The following is a 12799-nucleotide window of genomic DNA, read 5'->3' as shown; positions in this document are numbered from 1 at the left end:
ACACAGCCAAAGCCGTGGGCGCACTCTACTCCCCGCAGAGCAGAGGCACATTTCGGAAAACACCTTTTAGGGGAGGGTTTCGAGGTCAACCCACAGAAACCAACACTTCACAAACAAGACCACCTACTTACCAGGGTCAATATCAGAGGGGAGGTTTTCGGGGACAATATAGAGGGGGCCAATTCCCAAGAAATCGAGGAAAATTCCAAGGCCCCAAAACTCCTCAAAATAAACAGTGACTCACAAGTCACACAACCCCGTCACATAACACCTGTGGGGGGAAGACTAAGCTAATTTTACAAACTTTGGGAGGAAATAACAACAGACACTTGGGTCTTAGCAATTATCCAGCATGGTTATTGCATAGAATTTCTCCAATTCCCTCCAAACGTCCCACCGAAAACACACAATATGTCAAAACAACATATAGATCTTCTAGGACTAGAAGTTCAAGCATTACTACAAAAGGACGCAATAGAATTAGTACCAAGTCTACAGAAAAACACAGGAGTTTACTCACTGTACTTTCTAATACCGAAAAAAGACAAAACTCTAAGACCAATACTAGATCTCAGAACACTAAATACCTACATCAAATCAGACCACTTTCACATGGTCACGTTACAAGACGTAATCCCACTACAATACATTACCAATTCAAAGTGTTGCCATTCGGAATAACAACTGCGCCAAGAGTTTTTACAAAATGCCTGGCAGTAGTAGCTGCACATATCAGAAGGCAGCAAATACATGTGTTCCCGTACTTAGACAACTGGTAATCAAAACCAACACGATAAGAAGGTGTTCACAGCACACAAAATATGTCATACAGACCCTTCACGAGCTAGGTTTCTCCATCAACTACGCAAAGTCACACCTATTGCCGTGTCAAACACAGCAATACTTAGGAGCGACAATCAACACAGCAGAAGGGATTGCCACTCCAAGTCCACAAAGAGTTCAAACATTTCACAAGGTATTACAGACCATGTATCCAACACAAAAGATACAAGTCAAAATGGTAATGAAACTCCTAGGCATGATGTCTTCATGCATAGCCATTGTCCCAAACGCAAGATTGCACATGCGGCCCTTACAACAGTGCCTAGCATCACAATGGTCACAAGCACAGGGTCAACTTCTAGATCTGGTGTTGATAGACCGCCAAACATACATCTCGCTTCTATGGTGGAACAGTACAAATTTAAACAAAGGGCGGCCTTTCCAAGACCCAGTGCCACAATACGTCATAACGACGGATGCTTCCATGACAGGGTGGGGAGCACACCTCAATCAACACAGCATCCAAGGACAATGGGACATACATCAGAGGCAGTTTCACATAAATCACTTAGAACTGTTAGCAGTATTTCTAGCGCTGAAAGCATTTCAACCCATAATAACCCAAAAATACATTCTTGTCAAAACAGACAACATGACAACAATGTATTATCTAAACAAACAAGGAGGGACACACTCGACACAGTTGTGCCTCCTAACACAAAAAATATGGCATTGGGCGATTCACAACCACATTCGCCTAATAGCACAATTTATTCCAGGGATTCAGAACCAGTTAGCAGACAATCTCTCTCGAGATCACCAACAAACCCACGAATGGGAAATTCACCCCCAAATACTAAACACTTACTTTCAAATTTGGGGAACACCTCAAATAGATCTATTTGCAACAAAGGAAAACTCAAAATGCCAAAACTTCGCATCCAGGTACCCACAAGATCAATCCCAAGGCAATGCTCTATGGATGAACTGGTCAGGGATATTTGCGTACGCTTTTCCCCCTCTCCCTCTCCTTCCATATCTAGTAAACATGTTGAGTCAAAACAAACTCAAACTCATACTAATAGCACCAACATGGGCAAGGCAACCTTCGTACACAACACTACTAGACCTTTCAGTAGTACCTCATGTCAAACTACCCAACAGACCAGATCTGTTAACACAACACAAACAACAGATCAGACATCCAAATCCAGCATCTCTGAAATTAGCAATTTGGCTCCTGAAATCATAGAATTCGGACACTTAAACCTCACACAAGAATGTACGGAGGTCATAAGACAAGCTAGGAAACCTACCACTAGACACTGCTATGCAAATAAATGGAAAAGATTTGTTTATTACTGCCATAATAATCAAATTCAACCATTACATGCATCTCCAAAAGATATAGTAGAATATTTACTACATTTGCAAAAATCAAATCTAGCTTTCTCTTCCATAAAGATACATCTCACCGCAATATCAGCTTACCTGCAAATTACTCATTCAACTTCACTATTTAGAATACCAGTCATTAAAGCGTTTATGGAAGGCCTAAAGAGAATTATATCACCAAGAACACCACCTGTTCCTTCATGGAACCTCAACATTGTCTTAACAAGACTCATGGGTCCACCTTTCGAGCCCATGCATTCTTGTGAAATGCAATACTTAACGTGGAAAGTTCCATTTTTGATTGCCATCACATCTCTTAGAAGAGTGAGTGAGATTCAGGCATTTACCATACAAGAACCATTTATTCAAATACATAAGAATAACGTAGTTCTAAGGACAAATCCAAAATTTTTACCATAGGTTATCTCACCGTTCCACTTAAATCAAACAGTAGAATTACCAGTGTTCTTCCCACAGCCAGATTCTGTAGCTGAAAGAGCACTACATACATTAGACATCAAAAGCGCACTAATGTACTACATTGACAGAACAAAACTAATTAGAAAAACAAAACAACTATTTATTGCCTTTCAAAAACCTCATACAGGAAATCCAATTTCAAAACAAGGCATTGCTAGGTGGATAGTTAGGTGTATTCAAACCTGCTATCTAAAAGCAAAGAGAGAGCTGCCTATTACACCAAGGGCACACTCAACCAGAAAGAAAGGTACTACCATGGCCTTTCTAGGAAATATTCCAATGAACGAAATATGTAAGGCAGCCACATGGTCTACGCCTCATACATTTACTAAGCACTACTGTGTAGATGTGTTAACTGCACAACAAGCCACAGTAGGTCAAGCTGTACTAAGAACATTATTTCAAACTACTTCAACTCCTACAGGCTGAACCACCGCTTTTGGGGAGATAACTGCTAACTAGTCTATGCACAGCATGTGTATCTGCAGCTACACATGCCATCGAACGGAAAATGTCACTTACCCAGTGTACATCTGTTCGTGGCATTAGTCGCTGCAGATTCACATGCGCCCACCCGCCTCCCCGGGAGCCTGTAGCCGTTTAGAAGTAGATCTTGAACATTTGTACATTTGTAAATATATTACTTTAACCTTTATTTTGTACATACGTATTCATTCCAATGCATGGGCACTATTACTAACATACACAACTCCTACCTCACCCTCTGCGGGGAAAACAATCTAAGATGGAGTCGACGCCCATGCGCAATGGAACCGAAATGGGAGGAGTCCCTCGGTCTCGTGACTCGAAAAGACTTCTTCGAAGAAAAACAATTTGTAACACTCCGAGCCCAACACCAGAAGGCGGACTGTGCACAGCATGTGAATCTGCAGCGACTAATGCCACGAACAGATGTACACTGGGTAAGTGACATTTTCCATATATATATATATATATATATATATAGTGTGTGTTTTATATATATTACATGTGTGCACACAATATTCATGATTACAGTTATAGGTGGAGCTCCACTTTTTTCTATGCCTCAGTGCTGCGACTGAGCTCAATGTAGTATTAATGAATCAAGTTTTAGTCAAGAGAGCACATTCATTTTGGAAATCACCTAACTTAATGGTAAAAACATTCCCTAATATGATACAGGAAATGTTACTTTCATGGGAGGCACTATTCTCCAATAACTCATTCATGATTGAATGCAGTTTTAGTTAGTTTAACATTTTACCCACACTAATATTATAATTATAAAACTTAAAAAGCATTAAAGACTGCAAACTACTAAACTAAATAATGCTTGAATATTGGTTGTATCTAACTTTTAAGTCAGTCACATTGCAGTTTAGAGACAGCAACAAGAAGGCAGCTCCTTGCCATCCAGAGGTAGATGGTCATCACAAAACTCAAAATGAAGCATAGTTATCAATATTAGGGGTAGGTGGAGTTGCGCTATGTGGAATGCCGCAAAGTGGTAAAAATACTCTGCCGCACTATGCGGAGTTCCACGGGTGGGTGGAGTTTCCCCATCGCACCCATTTGCGTTGCATTGTACATCAAACGCAACGTTCTCACATTTAAAATTGTGTGCAAACTGCCCCACACGATTCGCATGGGCCTGGCCATCTTGTTTTTTTTACTGTGTTTATGGTGCAGGCCTGTTTTTTTTTAATCCCTTGATAATCTTTTCAATCTTCCACCCTTCTAGTTCACCTACCCCTCATTTGTGTTTATTGTATTAGTGTGTCTTTTTGTGTCTGCGTATTTTTATGTTGTTTTAATTTTTTTGTGCTTTGTGTGACTTTTTGTATTTTTGTTTATAGTTCCTTTTAACTTCTCAGTTATTTCTTCCTTCTATTGCTTTTTTCTTCTCCCCAGCGCCATGGTAGAGCAGGGTGGCACCGGCAAATAGGGGAGCGTCAGCTCCAGGCCCCCTGTCTATCTGTGGGTCAGCAGCAACACCAAGGAGTGCAGCCCTGGCACATCTTCTGTTAGGCAGAGGTGCGAGCACTGGTTTTTTCTGTACAGCACCACCTCCTGCTGGCAACAGGCAGTAGGTTAGGCATCAATTACCCCCTGAAGGAGCATCATCTGCATTGAGGGAGGTTGCGCGGGTGCCTTCAGCGCAGGTGCCTTCAGCACACCACCCATGTCCCGCACCCCACCCAGCCGCTGACTCTCTGCTGGGTGGGTATCATCGAACACGAGCAGGACCTGCTTGATCTGCAAGGCATAGAGATTCCGGGGCTCGGTGAGTATTAACTATATTATTGTGTTTGTGTTCTATAATGTTAACTTTATTTTCCCGAGGTATATGCTGCTCACACTCGGAGGTAAATTATGTTTAGTTTATGTTTAAGAATATTATTATGTGATCCAGTTAGAACTAGGCAGGTGCTCAACGCTACCTCATCGCACTCATCGATGCTCACTTTGGCTGATTATTCAAATAGTCATTGCAATGCAGACTCCTCTGTCCTCCTGTCACTATCTGCTTTAGTGATATCAGCAAATTAGTGTTCTCTGTACCAGGCAATTTTATAGTGATGTGTAGTACTAGTATGCATTGTGAAAAAGGGAGACTGAATTGGTCCATCAAGGGGGTTGAGAAATGAGAATATAATCAAAGATTATTCACTGCAATGCATTAGTTCCATATGTACTTTTTGTTAAGGAAATTTGGGATAGGATCTTTAGGATTAGTATGGCCAACTCAACGATAGTCGATACCAATACCATAGGCGATCTGATTTAGATGAGTACATTGTTACTCTGTTTGTCTGTTATAATAATTTTGTGGAGATTAGCTGTACCGCTATTCTACTTTTTATATCTTCTTTATTTCTTACATTAGAACCCAAGGGCAAGAAGAGGGGCAGCAACAAGGCGGGTCCTAGAAGAGCTAGGGATGAGGCACCGACCTCAGCACCTCTGCTGAGGGCTCTGCTCACCCCAGTAAGTCCTATTATTATTGATATTTTCCTAACTTTTATCTCTGCCCACTATTATAATGCTTTTCATTTTGCCTTGTTTATTTTTTTTTTTTTTATACTGTCTCCTTTTTTTTTTCTAGCTCCCCTATCCAATTTCTGTTTAATTCCTGTTATTCCTGCAATATAGTTTTTGTTTCTTATTTCATGTTTTGTTGTTGTTATTTTTTGTTTTTTTGGTAGCTGACTTTTTTCGGTCTGTACTAGTCTTCAGATTTCTTCTTTGTTAGTAATCTTTCCCACTCCCCTATATATCTTGTATTGTAAGACTAAGAACAGATTTTTGGTACTCTACTGTCTACTGAGAAGATTGCAGGCTCAAGTAAGCTAGTATTATTAATAATAATCACCATGTTTGGTTGTTGAGAACACTTTCTTTTTCTTGCTCATGCTCAACGAGAGAGTGGCCTTGGTCTTGAACCCCCCCCACTCCCAAAACCCCAGTGCTGTGTAGTTCATTTATACAGTATACCAGCAGTTCCCATGGCAGTGCAGCATGGCTGGAAAATATGAGGTCCCATTGCATTTGCCAGCCAACACCATCTGCCTTTCATTGACCATTATTATTCCAACCCTTTATTGGGCTTCAGTGATTGACTCATCATCATCACAGGCCATACAGCTCTGCCCCTGCATTCCGAAAAGTTTGGCTGACTACCTGGCTTTTCTAACATTGTGAACCAAAAAAATTTCCCAAATGATATTTTTGATAGGAGATACTGCAGTGGAAACAGACTGTAGTAATGTATTGTGGTTGTGTTGTGGAGGGGTATCTGGCATGTAAAACTTGTATAATGTTTCTTTCTAGCCACATAGAGTGCTGCGGACTCAGTTCCCCTGCAGGAGCAGAAGGAGCAGGGGTAGAAGCCGCAGCAGGGCCGTGCAGTGGTGTCACTTACCACTGCTTGTACCTGCTGCCGCTTGCTTATTGACAATTACTATTATACTACAAGGGCATCATTGTGACGAGTGATTTCCCCCCGCGCTTTACCAGCTACAGTGGTGGTAGAGTTCTGGCCTCTTCTATCCACAACTTAGCGAAAGCTCACATTGGGGGTCATTATGACCCTGGCTGTCTTGAGACCGCCAGCGTCACGGTGGCAGTCGGGCAGAAACAGTGCCACCCTCTAGGGCCATGCATTCAGGTGCCTCCAGCACTGCCATTGGAGGCCTCCAATGGCAAACTCGACATGGCACTCTACCTGTGTGCCCTGTTCACTATACACTGCATGCAAAATAGGTAAGACCCCACTATGGCAGGGTTTCCAGCCCTAAGGCAGGGTGCACTATACTGTATGTGAGAACATAGTTTCATGAACAATTTGCCCCAACTGTGTCCTTACCAAACCTTGGACATAGTGAGCGAACAGAGCACCATTTTAAATACGTGTGCTGGACACTGGTCAATATGAGTTTCACAGCCACATGATAGCCACTCCGAACACTGGGTTGTTTGGTATCAAACAACTCAGAATGATAAATCCAAACTGGTACTACTGTTGGATTTAATATAAAAATATATCCATGGGTCACCTTAGAGGTGCCCCCTGCAAACACTAGTACCCTGACATGGTTGCTGGACGGTCACATCCAGCCTGCCACCTGCAGACCCAAGTCTGCATCCCAGGGGTGACGATGTCTGTCCTGTGGGATTCAGAACAAAGCCCTTCGTGGGTGGAGGTGCCAACTCCCCCTCCTGCAGGTATGTGCACCTTCCTGCTTGTGAGCTTCAAAGGGCTTACCACCCTGAAAACTCAACCCCCAGGCCTGCTGCTAGCAGCAGATGGCTGCCTAGTTTCAAACACACCACTTTTGGCAGAAGCAACGGCTGGGAAATTAAACAAGGAACAGGAGGAGTGGCCCCTCCTAGAATGCACTAAGGTGTTGCATGCAACATTTACATTTACATTTCATTTTCCTCCATCTTGGATGGAAGGAGACTAGCCAATTGGGTGTAGGGACGTGACCTCTGCCCACAGGAAGTGGTCACTTAATGTGTGTAGCCACCCTAAAGTTGTTGGCCCATTGGCCACTGCCGGGTTCCCCCTAAAACACCCACTAAATACAGTATTTAGTGGGCATCCCTAGACAAAGAAATCAGAGTTGACGAACAGAAGAAGACCAACAAGAAGATTCAAAGGCACGTGGACCTGCTGCACAAAGAAAAGGAGCCAAACCCTGCCTGCTGCACCCAGGACCGACAATCGCCAAAGAGGAGCTGCTAGACCACTGGAAAACTCTGCAAAAACCCCAGAGGATGTTCAGGTTCCACAAATCACCAGAGAACTCCCTCCAGAGGGGAGGTACCACTCTAAACCCACAAGAAACCAACAAGCCAGTGAGGTCCACTTCACTGACCGGTTGCTAACTCTGGAACCGGATGCCACAGCCTGTCCAAACTTCACCCTGAGAACACACCCTGCCATTGTGCGCTAATTTTGGTGACAATGCGCTCTCTAGCGCCGGAACTGTACCAATACCCTGTGTATTGGTCATCTGACGTCTAACACCGAGAAAAACAGCCCACCCTGGACTGTAAAAGGACCAGGAAAAAGCCCCAGTTGAGGGACTCAAGAAACAACCCGGACTTCCCCCTAGATTGCCCCTGTTGTCATACAGTCGACTCTTGTTCCGAAATACATCCTTCTTCTGAGGGCATCTTTGCGCACAGCTCCTGGATCACCAACTCGCTCTGTACTCGGCCGTTCTATGGCTTGCATTGAGGAACCAGCTGTGCGTTCCCCATCCCTTGCAACTTCGCCCTTCCAAGAGGGCACCCAGGATCCATCTTTAAAATCAACTTTGCAGAACTTTTCCAAGTGGTCCCCTGCATCTATTACAATGACCAAATAAGCCAAAGCTTAGGCACATGATGAATCTATGGTCATTGACACCCTCTCTATTCTATAGCAAAAGCTCTACCAGCAGGCCTAATCCCTTTGCCCTATCATGCAGTAAAGTATGGCAAGCTTCCCTGCCTTACTGCCCAGTGAATGAATTTGTTGGAAATAATTTGTGGTGGTGGGCGAGGCCAATGATTAAAGTGGAAGTAGTAAGTGTCTGGTTTGATTTCAAGTTTGGTGTAAGAGATACTCAATGATGAATGTGTCAAATATAATCTAGCCCATTTCTTTCCTTGTAGTCCAGTGCATCATTTTCCCCACCATCTACAATATATCTGCATTTTATACACAACATGTGTGGTGTAGTATCATGTTTATTACTCTTGGAATTAAAGATAGATAATTGTCAACTACAGCTGCCCCAACTGCGGACAGTAGCAAAGTACCCAAAGCATTAGCTAGCATGCCTACATTTTTGTACTTTTTAACGCATAATACTATACTCATAAATGAGAGGTAATTTTTTTTCGCTAAAAGTGTCTGTTTAGTAACGAGAAAAGTCTTTAAAAGAAAAATATTAAACCACAGTTTTTTTTTTTTTATCTGATGTTAATCTGCCTTAATTATTTTCTACCAGACAGTGAACGCTTTTATGTGAGGTATATGTTGGTAAAGAAATAAAATTGGCACTGTGACTCTCCTAATCATAATCACATCAAATTCCAGTGTCCGTAGGGGACCCGCAATATACTGCTACTGTACTACCCACTATTTGCTTTTGAAAAAGTGTTTTCTCAGAGTATTGTTAACAATTTGTCCCTTTTTGTTTTGTTTTTTCTCAATATAGCTAGTTCTGCTGGTCGACCAGCACCACCAACCAGGCAGGTGATAATGGCCCATCGGCGGCTGCACAGGTTAAAGAACATCCAGGCCGAATGCCGGCAGCTGGTAATCCTGGAGGATAAAAAGGCTGAAATAGCTGCCTCTGATCCAGGATCCAGGCCATCAGCAGCACACCAATCCCAACTTGTCAGCCATCACATCACCGACGCCGTTTCCAACTGTCATGGGCACTGACTGCACCTGCTGCTGCCCCCTCTGCCTCTGACAGGGCATTATTCCACCGTATCCTGCAGTGGATGGACAGTATGGAGAGCCGGCTCGTCAGGATCGAGCAGAGTCTGGATCAGCCCCAGACAAAAATACACAGTCCCTTTTCTGAGTCCTTTTTAGGTCTCGCCTCCAAGTGAGCTTATGCGCACACTTGCAAAATCTTTTCTTATTAAAAAACTTAAAAGGGGTTTGGAACCAGTTGCTTACCTGAACTTACCATTGGCTTACTCCAACGTCGCTCTGATTTACACGCTTCGGCTTGGCCAGCACGTCGTCTTCATGTCACTTCGTCATCTTCTTTGCCAATCTTTCCGTCGAGTTGCCTGTGGACTCAATACTCCTTCCGGTCACTTTGTATTGGACACTGGCCAGTGTCCTTCCTGCTGGCTGCGATGCTGAAGATACGTCTTTTTTTCTTCTTGCATGCTATCTTCTGTCTTCGTTGATGTCTTCTTTCTTTTCTGCTGTCTTCCCTCTTTTATTTCTTCAATGCTGTCTTCTTTTTTCTTCCTGCATGCTGTGTTCTTACTTCACTGATGTTTTCTTTCTTTATTGCCGTCAGTTTTCTTTTTTTCTTTCTGCATGCCATCTTCTCTTTGGTGTCTTCTTTCTTCTTTACCAATGCAGTCTTCTGTCTCCTGTCTTCGCTGTCTCTTTTCTTCTTTCTTCTGTACCGCATGCCTTCTTCTGTCTTCACTGCTGTTGCCGTCCGTCTTCTTTTTTTTCTTTCTGCATGCCGTCTTCTGTCTTTGGTGTCTTCGTTACTGCATGCCGTCTTCTGTCTTCGCTGTCTCCTTCCTTCTTTCTTCATTACCTCATGCCTTCTTCTGTCTTCACTGCCTTTTCCGTTCGTCTTTCTTTCTTCTGCATGCCATTGTCTGTCTTCTTTCTTCTTTACTGCATGCCGTCTTCTTTCTTCACTGTCTTCTTTCTTCTCTACCGATACTTCTGTCTTCGTTTCTATTGCCATCCATCTTCTTTTTTTCTTTCTGCATGCTGTCTTCTTTCTTCATTACCGCATGCCGTCTTGTGTCTTTCTTTTTTTTCTTCTTAACTGCATGCCTTCTTCTGGCTTCACTGTTGTTGCCTTCCGTCTTCATTTTTTCTTTCTGCATGCCGTCTTCTGTCTTCAGTGTCTTCTTTCTTCTTTACCACATGCCGTCTTCTGTCTTCTTTCTTTGCTGCCTCCTTTCTTCTGTACCGCATGCCTTCTGTCTTCACTGCCATTGCCTTCTGTCTTTTTTTTTCTTTCTGCATGCCGTCTTCTGTGTCTTCTTTCTTCTTTACCACATGCCTTATTCAGTCTTCTTTCTTTGCTGTCTTCTTTACCGCATGCCTTCTTCTCTCTTCATTCCTGTCTTCGCTTGTCTTCTGTCTTTCCTTCCATATCCTGTTTTCTGTCCTGCATGCTGTCCTTTCTCTTCTTTCTTTTATGCCACAACCAGTAGATGTCGTTGACTTTTTTTTTAAATCTAACTGGCTTACAAATATTAGAAAAATGTTATAATAATGTTTGTTTTACAAAATATACAACAGACATTATTATAACATTTTCCAAATATTTTTAGGGCAGTTAGATAGAAAAAAGACAAAAGCGAAAACTATTGGCTTTGCCAATGCTTGTTTGATTTTTTGTTTTCGTGGGAGGGACTTGTGTGTGGAGAGGGTGGAAAGGGATTTAGGAGCAGGTTTCACTTATGAGTTTCCTTGGTCTTTTTGGGGACAAGGCTATTTGGGGAGAAGCGTGGACCAGTTGTGGGTGGAAAGAGTGTTTATTTTTTATTTGTTAATAATAAAAGGGAAATATTTATTTTACTTCAGTTATGTCTCAGATTATTATTTTGGTGCTTTAGTTTGCACTACTGGCTTTTTTTGTATCCTGTGTTTCAAATCTGCTAAAAAAAAAAAAAGTGTATGTCATTTACTTATACCCTTGCTCTACTGCCCTCTGTAACTATATTGACAATCGGGGATGCTTACATTGCCTATTCTGTCTGCAAAAACGTAGATACAGACAAACATCTTCTTCTGTAGAAGTTAATTACTAACTAAACAAGTTCACTTAAATCCATTCTTCTTCTCTTACCTGAATAGATGAAGTGACGGCTGATACCTCCATCTTCTTTCTGCAGGATTTCCCAAAGGTGGCATCTTAACTTAAGGGGGTGGTAGGAGGGATAGCAGGCTAGCATGCTAACAGGTAAGACACAAGGTGCCATTCCCACCTATGCAAACTCCACCTGCAGGGTTAATCAAAGGGTTATCCACCACTGCCAAATAGAGTAAAGAAAATAGAGAGTTAGTGGGTCATATGTTATAACTTTAGGAAAACTGAAACCAGACTACCACAATGACAGTATTTGACACACAACAAAGAAGAGCTGATATGATAATAAAAACTATCAGTATCAACTTCTTCTGAGCAATGGGGAGGTAGTATTTAAAAACTAAACTTAGGAAATGAAATCCTTGATTCAAGAGAAGTGGACTAATAGTCAGGAGTGGTTGGACAAGGTTAAACGTTTACCCAACACACAACACAAGGCCTTCATGATGATGTTGATGGGGCTGGTTTGGAATATTGCTGAGGTAATAGAAGGTCATGCAGTGAGTTGGTGTCATTTTCACCACATCCGCCGCAACAAGTGTGTAATTCATTTATGGTGTAAAATTACACAGCGCAGGGGAAGAGGGTTAGGGGACCGATAAATGGATGGGAAATGGGATCTGGGGAACGATGTGATAAAGACAAACACTACATAAAAGAAACCATGGCATTATTCATTGGGGATCTGAGCAGCACATCATGAGTCTGTTGTGGAAGGGATCAATGACGGGATAAGTAAGACATAGGGCAGATAAATGGATTGTGAACAGTTTTTCTACCCCAGAGAGACCCAAGATAGTATATCTCTAAATGTTATGCCTTTTAGGTTTAAAAAGTACAAATTTATGGAGGAATGAATTAAACTACCCAGTTTTAAACAATTATGATTTTTAAAAGGAAATTGATACTGTATTGGCAAATTGGGCGGTGCATCTCCTTTCTTCTTAGAATGCCAGTCTCTCTTGTTTGACTGACTGAACCTGTCCAGTAGTTAAGCTGAGTGTTGAGCTTTCATCAAGTTTTATTTGTGCAGTAGAGGACTAGGAGAAGGTCTCTGTATTGAAAAACAGTAA

General features: G+C 42.3%; 1 long non-coding RNA gene across 2 annotated transcripts; it reads left to right on the top strand.

The window, feature by feature from the left end:
* Positions 1-3723: 3723 nt before the first annotated feature.
* On the top strand, positions 3724-11439 carry LOC138303558 (uncharacterized). Of its 2 annotated transcripts, XR_011205414.1 has the most exons (3): positions 3724-4924; positions 5528-5628; positions 9354-11439. It is a non-coding gene; the product is annotated as an uncharacterized lncRNA (long non-coding RNA). The 2 variants fall into 2 exon arrangements; XR_011205413.1 differs by having other exon boundaries at positions 3724-5628.
* The last annotated feature ends 1360 nt before the right edge of the window (positions 11440-12799 follow it).

This window comes from Pleurodeles waltl, chromosome 7, assembly GCF_031143425.1.
Source record: "Pleurodeles waltl isolate 20211129_DDA chromosome 7, aPleWal1.hap1.20221129, whole genome shotgun sequence".
Classification (NCBI taxonomy): domain Eukaryota; kingdom Metazoa; phylum Chordata; class Amphibia; order Caudata; family Salamandridae; genus Pleurodeles; species Pleurodeles waltl.
Note: the sequence above shows the minus strand (reverse complement) of the source record. Positions and strands in the feature narration are given on the sequence as shown.